General features: G+C 36.4%; 1 protein-coding gene and 1 long non-coding RNA gene across 2 annotated transcripts in view; one reads left to right on the forward strand and one right to left on the reverse strand.

Annotated features, from left to right (window-relative positions):
• The window catches only part of LOC106878759 (procollagen galactosyltransferase 1), a 125,638-nt gene that overhangs the window by 97,117 nt on the left and 10,390 nt on the right, over positions 1-18,131 (reverse strand). The window lies entirely within an intron of this gene.
• Positions 14,467-18,013, forward strand: LOC106874752 (uncharacterized). Its single transcript, XR_001410048.2, has 2 exons — positions 14,467-15,708; positions 17,564-18,013. It is a non-coding gene; the product is annotated as an uncharacterized LOC106874752 (long non-coding RNA).

Here is an 18,131-nt window from a genome sequence, read left to right on the forward strand (position 1 = left end):
CCCTTTTGCCTTTCCCTTGGATAACATCTGTGGTGTGGAGAGGGGAGGCAGTATTTTGTCTGTCTTTGTGTTCAGTTGTCAAGCGATGTTGGGCGGGAGGGGGGACAAACACAGACACACAAATATATATATATATATATATACATATATACGACAGGCTTCTTTCAGATTCCGTCTACCATATCCACTCACAAGGCTTTGGTCAGCCCAAGACTATAGTAAAAGACACCTGCCCAAGGTGCCACGCAGTGGGACTGAACCCGGAATGATATGGTTGGTAAGCAAGCTATTTACCACACAGCCACTCCTATGCCTATATACATATGTGTGTGTGTGTGTGTGTGTGTCTCTCTGTCCCCCCCCCCCAACATCGCTCGACAACCGATGCCAGTGTGTTTACGTCCCCGTAACTTAGCAGTTCGGCAAAAGAGACCAATAGAATAAGTACTAGGCTTACAAAGAAACAAGCAAAAGAACAAAAGAATAACACAGTTATCAAAACAGAAGTAAAACAAAACATTGAAAAAAAAAATGATTCTGATGTTCAAAATGTGTTGCAATCAAGAAAAGATGTTTGAGGTGGTTGAGGAAATAATGGGAGCTTCTTTAAACTGACATTTACAGAATGGTATTGTCATTGATCTTAAAGGAGTGCCATCTTCGACAATTGGTTTGGAAACTCAAAGAAATTTCCTCACATATCAAATGACAGCCAGATTCTTCCCCCGACTTCTGAATTCATTCCATTCCAGATTTGTGCACCTCAAGTAATTTATAGATAGTGCTTCTTTTTCATCTACGTCGATAATGATGGTTAGACAGCTCCTTACAAGACCTGTCGTATCAATATATCTATTTACGGATTTTTTTCATTAGCCTGCCATTTCTGATCTCTCTCCCTCTGCCATTTCTCATCTCTCCCTCTGTCCTTTCTCATCTCTCCCCCCCTCTGCCATAATCGCTTTCTCTCTTTCCTTCTTTCCACCTGATTTATCTATATTTCAGGAACTATTGTATAAGTTGTCAATGTGCTGCCAGACATTCACTTCCCATCTGTTTTATAATTTTTAATTAATATTAATTCCAGGGTTGCTTCCCTTGCCAGTCCTGATCAGAATTCATCATCATCATCATCATCATTTAACTTTCAGTTTTCCATGCTTGCACAGATCAGATTTGTTGAGACAGATTTTCTATGGCTGGATGCCCTTCCAGTAGCCAACCTTCTTGTTTCACAATGGCCAGACATGTTTTTCCTGAAAGACTGGAAATGGACAACACCACTTGTATGATAATGATGCTTGTTTACAACCATCATGTGATGTCAAGGCAAGGCTGCACATACACACGGACATATATACATACATATATATATATATATATATATATATATATATATATATATATATATATATATATATATATATATACTGTTTGGAGATAATAATTATAATGGAACACCAATCCCACATGACGAGTGGTATGTGCTAGTCGTTACAAATACAGTGAAGTGGGAGAAGTCGTGGAAGTCGGTTATAGATAGTCATGTCTTATTTGTTTAACAAACTATACTGTTAAACCAGTTATATATATATGCGCGCGCGCGCACACACACACACAAATGATGAGCTCTATTTCAGTTTCTCTTTTATATGGATAATGCCATCATCAAATGAAAAAGAATATTTTAAGGCACTTTTGATAATGAAATTGTAAGCTTTATTATGCATGAGATTAATAATTACAATTTTTGTATTTAATTTAAGTGAAGATAAGATTAAAAATTACTCTTAAGAAAAGATGTTTTTTTGTTTTTGGCCCATTTACACAACATTCACACAACCCTTTTCCTCCATTTAAGGGTCAATCAACTATACCCTGTATCCCTTAATGATTTGTGAGATTTTAGTACTGGGGTCCCTCCTCACCTAAAAATATTTCTGACCCATGTTTCCAGAGGTGAATTATTCGAACCCAAAATAATTCCTCTCAACACATGGCTATGATGCTCCCCGACTACTTCTGCTCATGATCAGAGATGCACATATCGTCAGCCATCAAGGGACATGCTCAACTGGTTAAGGTCAAACAACTGACAAGCAAATGTGTGGTATTAAGCAGAATATTTGCTATAGCCCATTGTTTATACCAAGACAAAACATGTACATGATAACATTTCCAATCAGTTAAGATTAGAAGCCATGAAAGCCACTGCCTGGTACTGCATCAGGGCATTAATTCCACTGAGGTCGACTTTGCTTTTCATCCTTTCAGGCCTTGTGCCTTCAGTGGAAAGGATTATCGTCATCATCATCATTATCATTATTATTATTACTATGATTATTATTATTATCATCATCATTGTTATTATTATTATTATTATTATTATTTCTACTACAATGACTATTACAAATGAAATACTTTTCTTCTGCAGACAATATTTAACATTCTTCAGTTTACAATAGTCAAAGAAAAGGGCTGACTTCAAGAGAGGGAAAGATCGAGAAACAAGAAGAGGGAGGGAGAAAGAAAGAGAGAGTGGAGAGGAGGAGGAGGAGGAGGAGAAAGATGAAAGAGGGGTGTGTGAGAAATATTTCCCACTGCAGTAGCAGCAGCAACAAGAGTCTGATAAAAGTTTCTTGCCAAGGAATTAAAGAAGAAAGAAAGAAGGAGAGAGAGGAAGAATTGAAGTAGCAAATAATTAAAGCGTTGGCAGGAAATGAGTTGGAAGTTCTGCTGTTGCAGTTGTTGAAAGTCGGATTTGGGTGGCGGCTCAGAAAAACTAACTCAGTCAGCAAATACAACTACACACACACACACACACACACACACACACACACACACACACACACACACATATAATATATATGATACAAACAACTGTTTACATATACATACACACACATATATATGTGCGTGTGTGTATATATATATATATGTGTATATATACACACACACACATACATACATATATATATATTCTTTTATTCTTTCATTCTTTTACTTGTTTCAGTCATTTGACTGTGGCCGTGCTGGAGCACCGCCTTCAGTCGAGTAAATCGACCCCAGGACTTATTCTTTGTAAACTTAGTACTTATTCTGTCAGTCACTTTTGCCGAACCGCTAAGTTACGGGAATGTAAACACACCAGCATTGGTTCTCAAGCGATGTTGGGGAGACAAACACATGCACAAACACACTCATATCTGATAAGCCTCTTTCAGTTTCTGTTTACCGAATCCCCTCACAAGGCTTTGGTTAGCCCAGGCTGAAGTGGAAGACACTTGTCCACGGTGCCATACAGTGGGACTGAACTTGAAACCACATGGCTGTTTTATTTTGTTTTTGTTTTTTAATTAAAAACCTTCTTTGTAATTATCGTTGTATAGACATGCTGGCCGTGTGGTTAAAAAATCCTTCCCCCAACCATATAGTCTCAAGACCAGTTCCACTATATTTAGCAATTACGTTCTACTATGGCCTTGTACAGTGGAGGCGCATGGCTTAACGGTTAGGATACTGGACTCATGATCATAAGATTGTGGTTTCAATTCCTGAACCAGGTGATGCATTATGTTTTTGAGCAACACACTTCATTTTACACTGCTCCAATCCACTCAGCTGGTAAAAGTGACTGATTCTACATGGGACTGGCACCCCATCCAGGGAGGAATATATACACACCAGAGAAACCATAAAACCAGCTCTATGCTCCCTATGGAGTAATGTTGGCAAACCATAGCCTTGTATAGGAGCCTACTGAACGTGTTCGTATATACACGTGATGTCCCCCAAAATTGTGTACACACTTTACTAGTTAATAAAATCAAAATGGAAATTGGGAAATTGTAGTTGTGGCTGATGCCAGTGCCGCCTAACTGGCTCCCCGTGCTGGTGACATATAAAAAGCACCATCCGAACATGGTTGATGCCAGTTCTCCACCCACCCCCACCCGGCTCCTGTACTGGTGGCATGTAAAAAACACTATCCGAACGTGGTCGATGCCAGTACTGCCTGACTGGCTCCTGTGCCGGTGACATGTAAAAAGCACCCATTACACTCTCGGAGTGGTTGGCACTAGGAAGGGCATCCAGCTGTAGAAACATTGCCAGATCAGATTGGAGCCTGGTGCAGTCTCTTGGCTTGCCAGTCCTCAGTAAACTGTGCAACCCATGCCAGCATGGAAAGCGAACGTTAAACGATGATGATGATGATGATGGACTCACTGAATTGTCATTTCCTTTTAGATTTAATCCATTAGAAATAATGAAGGGACCAAGACTAAGCATTGAACAGTGCAGAATCTTCCTAGTGATGCTAAGGGTTTGAAAATAACACACAAAGACAGTTTAGGTGGCAGGGAGTTTGAAGCACATCCACCTATGTAACTTATTCTCATTTGAATTAAAGATAAATTTAAAGCAGATGGAATGGTTCAGAATGCCCAAAAGAAATGTTCTGGAAGATTGCAGACATCAACAAGCTTCATAAAGCAAGAAAGGGCTCAAGGAACATATTGTCAGAGTTCAAGAAATTTCAAGAGGAATTTCAAAATCAAGTGCTATCATTGGAAAAGTTACACTCCAAGAAGAGTTCATGCTCTCAACAAAGCTGATCCAGACCAAAGAGTGGAGTTTTGGAAATGGTGTACTAATTTGATAATGAAAAACACGCTTATTTGACTGAAATCTCTCAAGCATTTTGATCATTTCGGAAATTAATTGAAAAACATGATTTTCTTCATTAGAAATATGGTGACAAAAGGGTTAAAGCATAGAAAAGAAGAAAAGAGCTTCCCCCATCATTCAAAGAACCTCACTTTCTCTATCGGGCAAGTCTTTAATTCTTTATGGAACCATATCAATGCCATCTCGTTCCCATTTCTAAAAGTTCCATTTACTTAGTCACACACATACTTTTTTTTCCTATTATGTGCTCATGTTTTCTTTTAATAATTTATTTTATTGAAGTGTGTCACACATTTCCACCATTAAATACATGCATAATACACACACATGTGCTACCTTATACACACACATGTACTACATTCATATGAGGACACTATTGATAAGACAGCATTAAAGCACTTAGACTAAATGGCTCACATTTAGATTAAAATTCTCAACAGGGCTATGTCTAAGGAGACCCAAATTAATTTTGCTGATACAGAAAAAAATCTTCCATTACTTGGTGTGCTAGCATTACCAAAATTCTAATTCAAAGTGATTTTAACACTCTTTTACAAGTTTCAGTTGTTTTCTGGGGTCAGATTAGAAGAATGACTTTAAAAGGAATGTGTAAACAATTATTTTTTTAAAGTATGCTCCAAGTAAGGACTGAACCCACAACCTTCAGATTACTCTATGGTTAGATTTGATTATGGGACTACCATACTAGCTTACTGACACCATTACAATCTATGGATGTAGTTCATACAGAAAAGTGATGTTTATTCAAGCTAAACTCATTGCATTTTCATAGTCTTTGCAATAATTTAGTACCAATTTCACTTGTCCTCACAGAGTTGGCAGCATTCATACTCAAGAAATGACCATTCCAACAAAGTTTTCCGCCATCGCACTTTCTCATAAACAACATCAAGTTTCTTTAATTCTCCAAATACCAGAATACAAAGCAAATTTACAGTTCTGCTCAAAACAATGATCTCATCTACCAATCGAATTCAACCTTATCTCTTTGGCACAGATTCTATTAACACACACACACACATGCATCACTATCATCATCATCATCATTGTTTTAGCATCCACTTTTTCATGCTTGCATGGGTCAGATGGAATTTGTTGAGGCAGATTTTCTTCATCCAGATACCCTTCCTGCCACCACCCTTTACCTGTTTCCAAGCTAATATTCGGCCAGTCATACCATGTCAGGACAAATATCAGAGAAAAATAGTTACATGCAAAGAATGGTTTGTTACTAAATTTAATTGGTTTACAACTAAACTTGATTACTAATTTGGATTTAAAGATAAAATGATTTTTTTTTGTTTATATGTAAGGGTTCTTAGAGACTTTTTGGCAGGGGCTAGTTTAAGATTTGAATGAAAATGGAATTTTTACAATAATTCTCAATAAATCTAAAAAACTCGATGTTTTTTCAGTATGACAACTTATATCATTACACTAACAATCAAGCCATGACCATCTCATCTAGTTTTTGGCATATTATAATCAGGATTATTTCATCTGATATTTTCATCTATTTTAAAGACAGCAGAGCAGATTTTCAAAGGTGATTTAGGCTGCCCGTCCCATAGTAGGAGGCAAGGCTCCTTCCCGCAAATGTAACATTCTGAACAAGGCCACTTTGTCTAGCTCAGTTTTGGCTACTCTCATCATCTACAAGCATTCACTGCATGGCCATGTGGTAAGAAGTTCATTTCCCAGCCACATGGTTTTGGGTTCAGTTGTGTGGCACCTTGGGTGGGTGTCATCTACTATAACCCCAGGTTAACCCAAACCTTGTAAGTACAAAACTGAAAGAAGCTCATTGTGTGTGTGTGTATGTGTGAATGTATTTGTGTGTGTGTGTATGTGTGAATGTATTTGTGTGTGTGTGTGTGTGTGCATGTGTGTGTGTATGCGTATGTTGCTGTCTTACCTTGACTTTGCACAATAGTTGTAAACGAGTATCAATGTCATGCAAGCAGTATCCTTTATTTCCAATCTTCATGAAATCATGTTTGGACAGTGGCTAATGTGGAACTGGGTAATATTCCTTAACTTGGAAACAGGCAAGTGTTGGCAACAGGACAGATATCTAGCTATAAAAAATCTGTCTTAACAAATTCTGTCCCACCCATGCAAGCATAGAAAAGTAAACATTAAAGTGATGACGAGTCTATGCCCAGACTGTCTCACTGCATGATCGCAGCCACATGTTCTTAGTTGGAGACAAGGCATAACTAGAACACCAAATCTGCAGGTTGCACCTTGTGATTCAGCCAACCACCAGTAACATAAAATGACCATTCTGTAAGCACTGACCTGGAGTTACACAACAACAACAACACAATGATGCTAATTTACATATGGGAAATTAGAGGTGAGAAATATTCTGATTTGCAATTTAACATATACTGATTACATTAACTAGCGTACCTTGATAAAGTTAATATTATCAAGAGACAGAATAATGTTGGAGAGAAAATTCACATTGTGAACTTGTGTTTGAAACCCCTTTCATGGTGTATGTTCTCAATATTCGTAATAATGTTCAAGGCAAAGTCATTCTCCTTCAATTATCAAAGTTGTTACATTCAATGCCAATTCTATTTATCTATTTCCTTTAACATAGAATGTCATTTACCATTTATTGATTTTGGTATTAATTTCTATGGATACCAACATGTGGAAGTGAAATGACCCATTCCGTAGCTGAGTCCGTTGAAGCCAAATATTCCTCGACAGCAAAGAAATGTTTAATATATTTTCAGCCTTCAGCAGAATCAAACACGAAAATAACATTTTCTTTATGCATGCATGCACACATGCACACACACATACACACACAACTACATGTGTACCACATTCATTTTTACACAAAGTAATTTCTCATTCCACCTTAGTAATCACTTTTAAGAAGTATTCTTCAATCTCAAATTTATTTTTTGCTTCTCGGTACACATGCAACAACAACAAAAAAAAAACAGTTTATAAAAGTCAGCAGATGATATCTTATAGACATATTGTTGATGTGAGTCTTTGAGAGATCATTGCTTGAATATGATAATATATAAAGCAGGTAAGAACTATCAAGAATGGCAGACCAAATCTGTCACACTGTCTCACACCACCATTAGACCATTGGGTTATCTTTAGCAGATATCACATTCTATAAAGCATTTGGACCAGGCCTCTCTTATACAAGAACAGCTACCAATATATTTTGGGGTGGTCTATAACAGCAGCAACACAAGAGCAATGGTTTCTCCTTCTCTTTTTCTCCCGAACCAGTCTTGGAGTCAATCTCCTATTGCCTTCTTCCTTCACATCAATCTTCAAGAAACTGGTCTTCCCTTTTCCTCACACCAATCTTGAAATCAATGGCTTTTCCTGTCTCCTCTTCACACATACACACACACACACACACACATTGACCTTGAAGTCATTTCTTCCTTTTTCTGGCCCCACCCTATTCTCAAAGACATTGCCCTTCCTCCAAAAGCTAAACTATATCAAATGTTGATATCAAATTTTGGCACAAGGGCAGAAATTTCAGGGAAGGGGATAAGTTGATTACAATGACCCCAGTGCATAACTGGTACCAATTTTATCAACCCTGAAGGGATGAAAAGCAAAGTGGACCTCAGCAGAATTTGAACTCAGGACATAAAGGTGAGCAAAATACCACAAAACATTTTGCCTGGTATGCCAATGATTCTGGCAGCTCCCCCTTTAATCATATCAGATATTTCAGAAATATGTGTGATTTGGTTGACGCAACACAGAAATGTTTACAGAACATCTAAAAAAAAAAAACAGATATTGTGTTACATCACAATACTCTGTATTATTTAAATGTAATTCTGTTTTGGTGCAGAAGCAGAATTACTATACAAATAGTGAAAGGAAATATTACAATGGTTATTGGAAGACAGTTATAAAATTTAAAGTCAGTTGTTTAAATTTCGGTAAAATAAACTTTATTTATCAATAAATGATGTGCGTTTGTATTTTTTTACCCACAAAATTGCTTTTGATAAACAAATACTTTATGAAACACAACAGAGGAGGATAATAGAATTTAGTTGTAGTGTCTAGATGCAGATATGGCTGTGTAGTTAAGATGTTAGCTTCCCAATCATGTGGCCCTGGGGTCCTGCCTTTCTCTCTTTAATGTAAGATTACAGAAAAGAAAGGAGAAACCTCACATTCAAATAAATATACTCCAACATTTGCATTGAGTACATTTTCTTCTACTTACAGATTCAAATGTACATGTACTTGGGTGTGTGTGTGTGTGTGTGTGCATTATATATGTAAAGTGGTCGGCATTAGGAAGGGCATCCAGCCATAGAAACCATGCCAAAACAGACTGCAGAGCTTGGCACAGTCTTCTGACTTGCCAGCTCTAGTCAAACTGTCCAACCCATGCCAGCAGGGAAAGCAGATGTTACTGTAAACCCAACCTCCACTTTCAGGGTCGAGAGAGAGAGAGACAGACAGAGGCTGGATTAACGGTAACATTTATATGCATCCACTAGAGGAGACCCCCTTCGGTCATGAATGACCGTGGGATTGCACCTAGAAAGTTACCCTCCAAGGCACAAGTCCAGCAGTCGCCACCGATGTTATCCAAGGGAAAGGCAAAGGGGCTGATACAGCTTGGCACCAGTGACATCGCAACTCATTTCTACAGCTGAGTAAACTGGAGCAACCGTGAAATAAAGTGTCTTGCTCAAGAATACAACATGCAGCCCGGTCCGGGAATTGAACTCACAACCTCACGATCATAAGCTCAACACTCTAACCACTGAGCCGTGCATCCACAACTGATTATATATATATATAGTTTATATGAGAAGATCTGAATGAAAAATTTAAAGCCCATACAAATCAGGGAAATTACCTATTAAGAGTGAACTGTAATTGAAATAAAGTGTAATTAATATCACACAATGAATTTATGTTAATGATTAGGAGATAATATAACCTCATTAGACTTGATAACAGAAATTTATCTAAAACTATGTAATAAATTATATACGACAATAATATATGAGTTATCTCATAACCAATGGATATCATAAACACCACTAGCAGACTAAATATCACACACATACACACACACACATATATATATATATATATACAGACACACACACACACATATATATATACATATATATATGCACACACACACACATATGGGAATATATACATACACATTATATATAGCAATGCTGTGTGGTTAAGAAGCTTGCTTCTAAACCACATGATCTTGGGTTCAACCCCACTAAGTGGCACTTTGGGCAAGTGTCTTCTACTATAACCCCAGGCTGACCAATGCCTTGTGAGTGAATTTCATAGCAGAAATTGAAAGAAGCCTATCATCTATATATATGTATATATCATCATCATCATCATTACTGCTTAACATCCGCTTTCTGTACTGGCATAGGTTGCACGGTTTCAAAAGCCAGGAGGCTGCACCAGGCTTCAATCTGATCTGGCAGTGTTTCTACAGCTGGATGCCCTTCCTAATGCCAACCACTCCGAGAGTGTAGCAGGTGCTTTTGACATGCCACAAAATATAAGTCAAAGAAATGGTACAAGGACTGTAATCATGACGACTTAGTGAAATTGAAAAAATAAATGTAAAAATTCTGGGAAGAGAGAAAAGTGGGTGATAGAGATATAGATAGACTTATTTATATATACCCAGGTATGTCTCATTCTCTGGGTAGTTCATCCAACTATTACAAATTCTGATACTGGCAATAACAGTAATTAATACATCAACCTCCCCATAACACTCATTTGCCATCTCAACTAACGAGGGGCTTGGATGTGGTGACAGGCTAACAAAAGAAATTCTATGTGATCTGTTAGAAACAACAGTTAAATCTCTCTAAATTACATTCTACCAGTCTAAAAGGATGACGAAAAATACATTGAAATCGTAGCCTAGGAATAAAAACAACATAATTTGCTACTGTATAGACTAGAGTTTAAATAAATCTAATGTTATATACTCAGGTGCCAGACATAACAACAACACCTGGCATAAAACACAATACATACAGTAAGCATTGCATCCTGTATTTGCCAGCTGTAATCCTCTTCAATTAATTAAGATCTTTAGAAACTGTCTGATCTGATTTGTTTCATATGAAATAATCACAATATTGCAAACATGGTCCTCAGTTACAGAGTCAAAGAGTACAAGTTTAATCTAAGAGAGCCAGTGAGCACTTGAAGCTCAAAGGTCATTTAAGATTTCACATAGTGTGTGTGTGTATGTGTGTGTGTAAATATATATATATATATATATATATATATATATATATATATATATATATATATATATATATATATATATATATACCGTTGCCAGTACCGTGTGACTGGCCTTCATGCCGGTGGCATGTAAAAGCACCCACTATACTCTCGGAGTGGTTGGCATTAAGAAGAGCATCCAGCTGTAGAAACTCTACCAGATGAGACTGGAGGCTGGTGCAGCCTTCTGGCTTGCCAGTCCTCAGTCAAATCGTCCAACCCATGCTAGCATGGAAAGCGGATGTTAAACGATGATGATGATACACACACATATATATATAAATACATGTAGATGTCTATATTTCTGCACAGAATATCATCAGACAAAGTAAACGTCCATGAGAAAACTGAAAAACTTCTTTTTTTTTTTTTAATGAAGTTTGTAGTGATATTTGTTCTGCACCATCTCACAGACACTTCCTTGTCAGGCTCACTCTTAGAAATGCCGTGAACCCCTGACAGGCCTGTTGGAAACATATCACTAATGATCCTATTGTTCACTAATAGCAATATAAAAATAGTTTTGTTTTAAAACCTGTTTGATTCACCCCCTCCAGTGAAATAATTAACAAAATACAACACTATTTCTGTATTTTAGAAGCAAAGCACTTAGGAAATTCTTGTCATAATGCAAAATTCATTTCCCCATTGATTTTCATGTTAAAAAGTGAAAATATGTTGCAACAGATTTTTCTATAAAACAACAAGAAAGCAACATGACGACTTTTACGTATGAAAGTAACAAAGAGACACACTGCAAGGTGTATACATAAATATGTTGAAGAGAAACACATTAGGGAATAAATAAGAATCCTAATACCAGACTGGGGTACATTCTTAGCATGAAGGACGTTGACTATGGAGTGAAGGGTGGTGGTGGTGGCGGTGGCGGTGGAATGAGATTTACTGGGAGGATGAAGAACACTATCCTCTGTCTTAGAATTCATCATTATCAATATGGAGGAGTGAAGAACTTATCCAAAATTATTGGATGTTTATGGTGCATCACTTCTTTGAACAGCTCAGTGTAGGAACTGAGCTTATCGTAAATTCTTCTTGGAATTATTCTATGTCCACAATAAGGATTGCCATTAGCAAAAACCTTGCACATCTTCCTCTTCTAAATACCAATCCTATTGCAATATTCTTTGTATTTAAATGGAGTTGATGGAATTTCCATATTTTTATCTGTATTCTCATCTTGTTTATGCTCAAAGTTCTTCTTTAGATAAAACTTTCCCTATGGGACCCTAGCAACTCAACCATATTGTCCCCTATGACTTCTCCAAACCCTACATCATTTGCAAGGGTCACAATATCTTCCTCAATTTCATATAGACTTCCTGGTTTGTGCAAAATTTGCGCAGTTACAGATACAGTCTGGCCATGTGTTTTGCCAAGCACCATTCAAAGAAAACTTCACCAAAAGTTTATAGTGACATATGAGATGAAGTGAAGCATTAAGTGAAGATGTAGAGCATCGGAATGTCAGAAAGGGTTGATGAGAACAAGTTGTTATGACAAGATGTGGCTTGATACTACAAGAATGGTATATTACATTATGGCAACAGGGGAGTATAAGACTTTCAGGTAGACACTGGCCCTCTGCCGGTTATGGTGATGAGGGTTCCACCTGATCCAATCATTGGAACAGCCTGCTCGTGAAATTAACATGCAAGTGGCTGAGTACTCCACAGACACATGTACTCTTAATGTAACTCTCAGGGCGATTCAGCATGACACAGAATGTGACAAGGCTGGCCCATTGAATTACTGGTACAATTCATTTTTGCCAGCTGAGTGGACTGGACCAAGGGGAAATAAAACATCTTGCACAAGGACACAACACGTTGCCAGGAATTGAACTCATGACCTTAGAATCGTGGACCAAAATACCTTAACCACTATGTCACTCATAATAGGCTCATAACCATGCATCTCAGTTTCAATTCCTGATTGAAACAGTTTCGTATCTCTTACACCATTAATAATATGTTGTTAACAGTTGGAAACATTATACAGCCTCGCTCAGCCCTGCTCTCAAGCTAAGCCAGACTGACCCAAATAGCTGATCAACATTCCATGCATGGCTGGTTAAATGCAGGCCTTAGCAGATTCAGAATTTTCCCACAAGTCCCAAAGTTCATGACCACTTTTTTTAACCTAATTTCACACCTTTTCTCTCTGTCTCTCTCACTTTTCTGTAAAAAATGGCTGACAGCTTTCCCAAGAGAATTCTCTGGAATAGAAGGAAATAATATTTCAAGCTAATATCTACCCTGAATTTAGTCTAGGAATGCTACAAAGGGTTTGTGGGCACTGCATGCTTTTCTTTTTGAATTTTTCTCTCAGACAAACCTTATGGAAGGATTTTGTGCATCAAAATTTTGAAAACAGAAACTTTTAATGACATAAAACTTTAATAGGCCTCACTTTTCTTTTTCTTTTTTTTTTACTTGCTGGGATTTGATGGAGGGACAGTGCCCAAGACCTTCAAAGATTAATAAGGCTGGTGCTATTAAGGGTGCTCTTGAACTATTGCAAGTCAACATTGGTATGAAAGACGTGCGCAGAGTGGGAACTCAAGGGGGAGGGGACAATGCATGGGGACTAGTGTGGGGTTGGGGGTTTGAACACAACAAGGGTGAGAAAAGAAGTAATATTCAACCAGTGTGTGTGCTATTACTGGTGTAATGATCCTCGCAAAACACAGGATTAATTTAAAACATTGTTTTGAATCAGTCATGTATTATCTCATAGTTTTGAGATATTGATGATGTGTTTGTATAGTTTTGGAATGACATTGTTGGTGTGAGAAGCCAGATCTGGCCAGTTTGAACAAGTAAAGGTAGAATGTTTGGGCTGGATATGGCCAGTTTAAATGCAAAATGGTTAAACAAATGACTGCTTTGTTAGCTGGTTAGATATTTAACCAACTGACAAACAAGAATGTGATATTGAACCAGTGTGTGTGCTATTACTGGTGTAATGATCCTCCCAAAAACACAAGACTTATTTCAACACAAATTCTCATAAAAGAAATCTTGCAAAACCAAATTCAAAAATGAAATGAAATATTTGGCTTACAACACAGAAATAAAAAAAAAAAAGAAAAACCAAGCCCGTATATTAATGGCAACTTTCTAAGGGCTTGTTAGAATTTTAGCAAGGCAAGAAGAATAGTTTTTCCCTCTCCTTCAATATTTCCACCACCTCCCTACATATCTAACCCCACAACCATTTAACAGCAGATGTTTTAAGTAAATATAAATCTTCCTTGCAAACAAGATAACAGCTTCTCCCTGTTACCAGATGCTTGTTTGGTGGTGTATGGGGGAGGAGGTGCGATGGTAGGGGAGAAGTCTTTTAGCAGCAAGTTGGGGGTTGCTGTTGTTGTTTCAAAAACTTAGAAACGTGGCAGAATCTGTCAACTGGATCACAGACAGAAGCAGAGAAAGAGAGAGAGAGAGAGAGAGAGAGAGAGAGAGAGAGAAAGGGAGAGAGAGAGAGAAAGAGAGAGAGAGAATGCCGGCATCGCTTAACAGACAGCACTGTGTTACACAAACGCCTCTCTATGCTCTTTTCCTCTCTCTCTCTCACATATACACACTACCTCTCGAACTTTCTGCCTCTCTCTCTCTCTCTTCCTCTCCGTCTATCTCACTTTCATTTTTTCTTCTCTCTCTCCCTCTTTTCTCTGTCTGTCTGTCTCTCTCTCTCTCTCTCTCTCTATAGATATATATATATATAGAGAGAGAGAGACAGACAGACAGACATATATATACATTCTCTACCTTCTTTCCTATCTACCTACCTACCTACCTACCTCTCTATCTATCTACCCACCTACCTCTCTATCTATCTATCTATCTATCTATCTAATTATCTGTCTATCTATCTATCTATCTGTCTGTCTGTCAGTCTCTCTCATAAACGTCAGTTTATGACATCATAAAAAATAAAACTTACTTCAACTTCATCATTAAAAAATGAAGAAATCCTTATAAAAAAAAAACGAAATTAAGAAACCATTAAATATAATTTTTAAAAAGAATCATTATTTCCATTGCTATTATTGTAAATAATTCATTATTATTATTATACTACTACTACTACTACTATAGAGTTCTTAGTTTTGACTGAGTTTTCAACAACAGTTGTGCTGACTCAGGCAGTTTTCACCATTATTCAAATTCGGTTCCAGCCAAAAATAAATTCCCCCTAAAATGGTCTTTTTTCTTTTTTATCAAGTAGATGATATATATTTCTAAGAATTTATCGAGTGTTAAGTGTTTGAATAACAACAACAACAATAATAATAATAATAATAATAATAATAAAGCTTTTTTAATGTTTTACGAGATTTCTAATAATGACGACGGCGACCACGATGATGATGGTGATGATGACGACCACGAAGACGACCATGATGACCACCACGACGAACGGTTACAATGATGGTGATGACGGACGACGCTGACGATGTTTAAGATGACAACAAAGATGATGATGCTGATGATAATGATGATCATGATGATGCTGATGATAATGATGATCACCAAGATGACAAAGATACTGACGGTTGTTATTATTATTATTACGGCGATGATAATGGTGCTGACATGATTACCATTATTCCGATGAAGACGATGCTTGTGGCAGAAACGATGACAACGGATCCAGGTGAACTGAAGCTAAACTTATTGGCTCCTTAAAACATTCAGGAATCTATATTCTTACCATTTTTCTTCTCCCCCCCCCCGTCTCTTTTAGCGTTAGACATCTTTTATTTCGTTTGAGGAATTTACAATAAAAATTCACAACAACAATTTCAGTAACGAAAGGCAAAAGAAAGCAGGACTTAATAATAATAAGAATAAACAGCGAGAAAATGGCAAAAAGAAACACAACGACGAGGCTAGGAAGAACCAGAATATATATATATATATATATATATATACAAATATATGCATATATACATACATAGGTTATGAGCGGTAGTGGTGTCAACATATATATATATATATATATATATATATATATACACACAAACATACATATATATATATATATATACATACACATGCATAAATATTTATATTCTTTTATTCGTTTAAGTCATTTGACTGTGGCCATGCTGGAGCAAATCGATCCCGGGACTTATTCTTTGTAAGCCTAGTAGTTATTCTATCGGTCACTTTTGCCGAACCGCTAAGTTACGGGGACATAAAGACACTGACATCGGTTGTCAAACAATGTTGGTGGGGAAAATACAAACACACACACACACATAATATATATATTTATATTTACATTATAGAGACACGCGTTTATACATACATACATGCATTATATACGTTTAAATTGCTAAGGGCCACGTATATTATATTTGATATATTATTTTATTTATACATATGTGCGTGTGTGTGGTATGTGTGTGTATATATATATATATATATATATATATATAAATATATATATACAAATGTAAATATATAGACGTATGTATACATACAAACGTGCACATATACACACATATATACAAAAATATCTTGATGTTGAAATTCCAATGAAGGAGCCTTGGATCTAGGTTAGAAACCGGTTCCTTCTGTATTAGCAAGAAATCTTGAAATAAAACTTAATAATGACATACACACGCATACGTGTGAGTGTAATTAATTATTAATTATAGTTCTAATTTGTTTATTAAACGAGTTACAACTTCAAGCAAAATATTTAGAATCTTTTTTTTTTTTAGCATTTTTACTATTTTAACCAAATTTCCACCCCCCATTTAGCCCCTAAATTAAAGAATTTCTACAAAATATCCGAAATTAAAAAAAATATGGAGTCTAGAAAATTCTTAATTGCGTTAAAAACTAATTATTTTCTTAAAACATCTAGCAGAAAAGTGGAGAGCAAATAGACAGACAGGGACGCTGTAATAAAAGAATGTCTTGTAATAATGTTTATTATAAAGAGAAAATAAAATTCTGTCATCAGTTTAACAACAGAAGACATATGTACACTTTAGGGCCCCATCATCCCTACAACTTTATTTCTTTTTAATTTGATATTCTTTAATTTATTTTCATGAAAATTTCAGAAGAGAAGTTTTCGATGGCGTAAATGACGATTATGCCAATACAATATTTTTCGTTTGAAAAATTTATGCATTTCTTTTGTATTAAGAAAGAAAACATGTTCATATCTTCTTAACCGATTCATAAATGACTCATGTTCATTCCTTAGACCAACGGCTCCCGACCGGGTTCCATATGACCCTTAGGGATCCATATAAGATTTTATTGTTAAAGTTTATGTGCAATACACTGGTTATGTTTGTACAATACACAAAATATTTTAACAATTTTTTTTTTTATACACAATATCTGATAATATTTCATGATAAAAATATATTTTAAAGCATCGAACGACTAAGAGGGTCCATCTGAGTAAAATACAAATGAAAGGGAGTCTTCCTCTGCAACTGTTGTTTATCCTTTTTGAAATTTGAATAAATTTTATTTCTTTACAGAGATATGACGATGAAGTACCGAGTAGAAAAAAAAATGGCCAGTTTTCGACACCTGCTCTTCTTCGGTTTCAAATATGGTTCCAAAGTTGCCGAAGTCGCTCAAGACATTTGTGCTGTGGACAAAGAAGGCACTATTACTAAAAGAATTCCACGGAAGAGCCATTCGCATGAACGTTTTTAGAATGTCCAGAAAAGTCATTATAAACCTTTATACGTAGGTTGAAATGAGTCATTTTCGACTATACATCGGTATTGGGACGATTTCTTTGGAAGATAATGAAAATGTTTGTCTTGAAAATATCATTCCAGCTTTGTCTTGCACATCACATCAAATGAGAATGGCGACCACAGACATCGTTGTCCAGAAAATTCATTAGCATGTTTTCGAAATTTCAAAGTTAATGTAAATAAAAACCATGAGGCTTTTTTATGCTGTTCTGGAGAAATTCAGATGAATTGGCAGTTAATATTTTCAGGTGAAAAAAAAAAAGTCATTTTGTACGGTGTCACGTATGTTACGCTTGTCAAAAAAATTTACCATACATTCCAAGTTTTTTTTTTGTTTTTT

The sequence above is a fragment of the Octopus bimaculoides genome, chromosome 4 (assembly GCF_001194135.2).
Source record: "Octopus bimaculoides isolate UCB-OBI-ISO-001 chromosome 4, ASM119413v2, whole genome shotgun sequence".
NCBI classification, from domain to species: domain Eukaryota; kingdom Metazoa; phylum Mollusca; class Cephalopoda; order Octopoda; family Octopodidae; genus Octopus; species Octopus bimaculoides.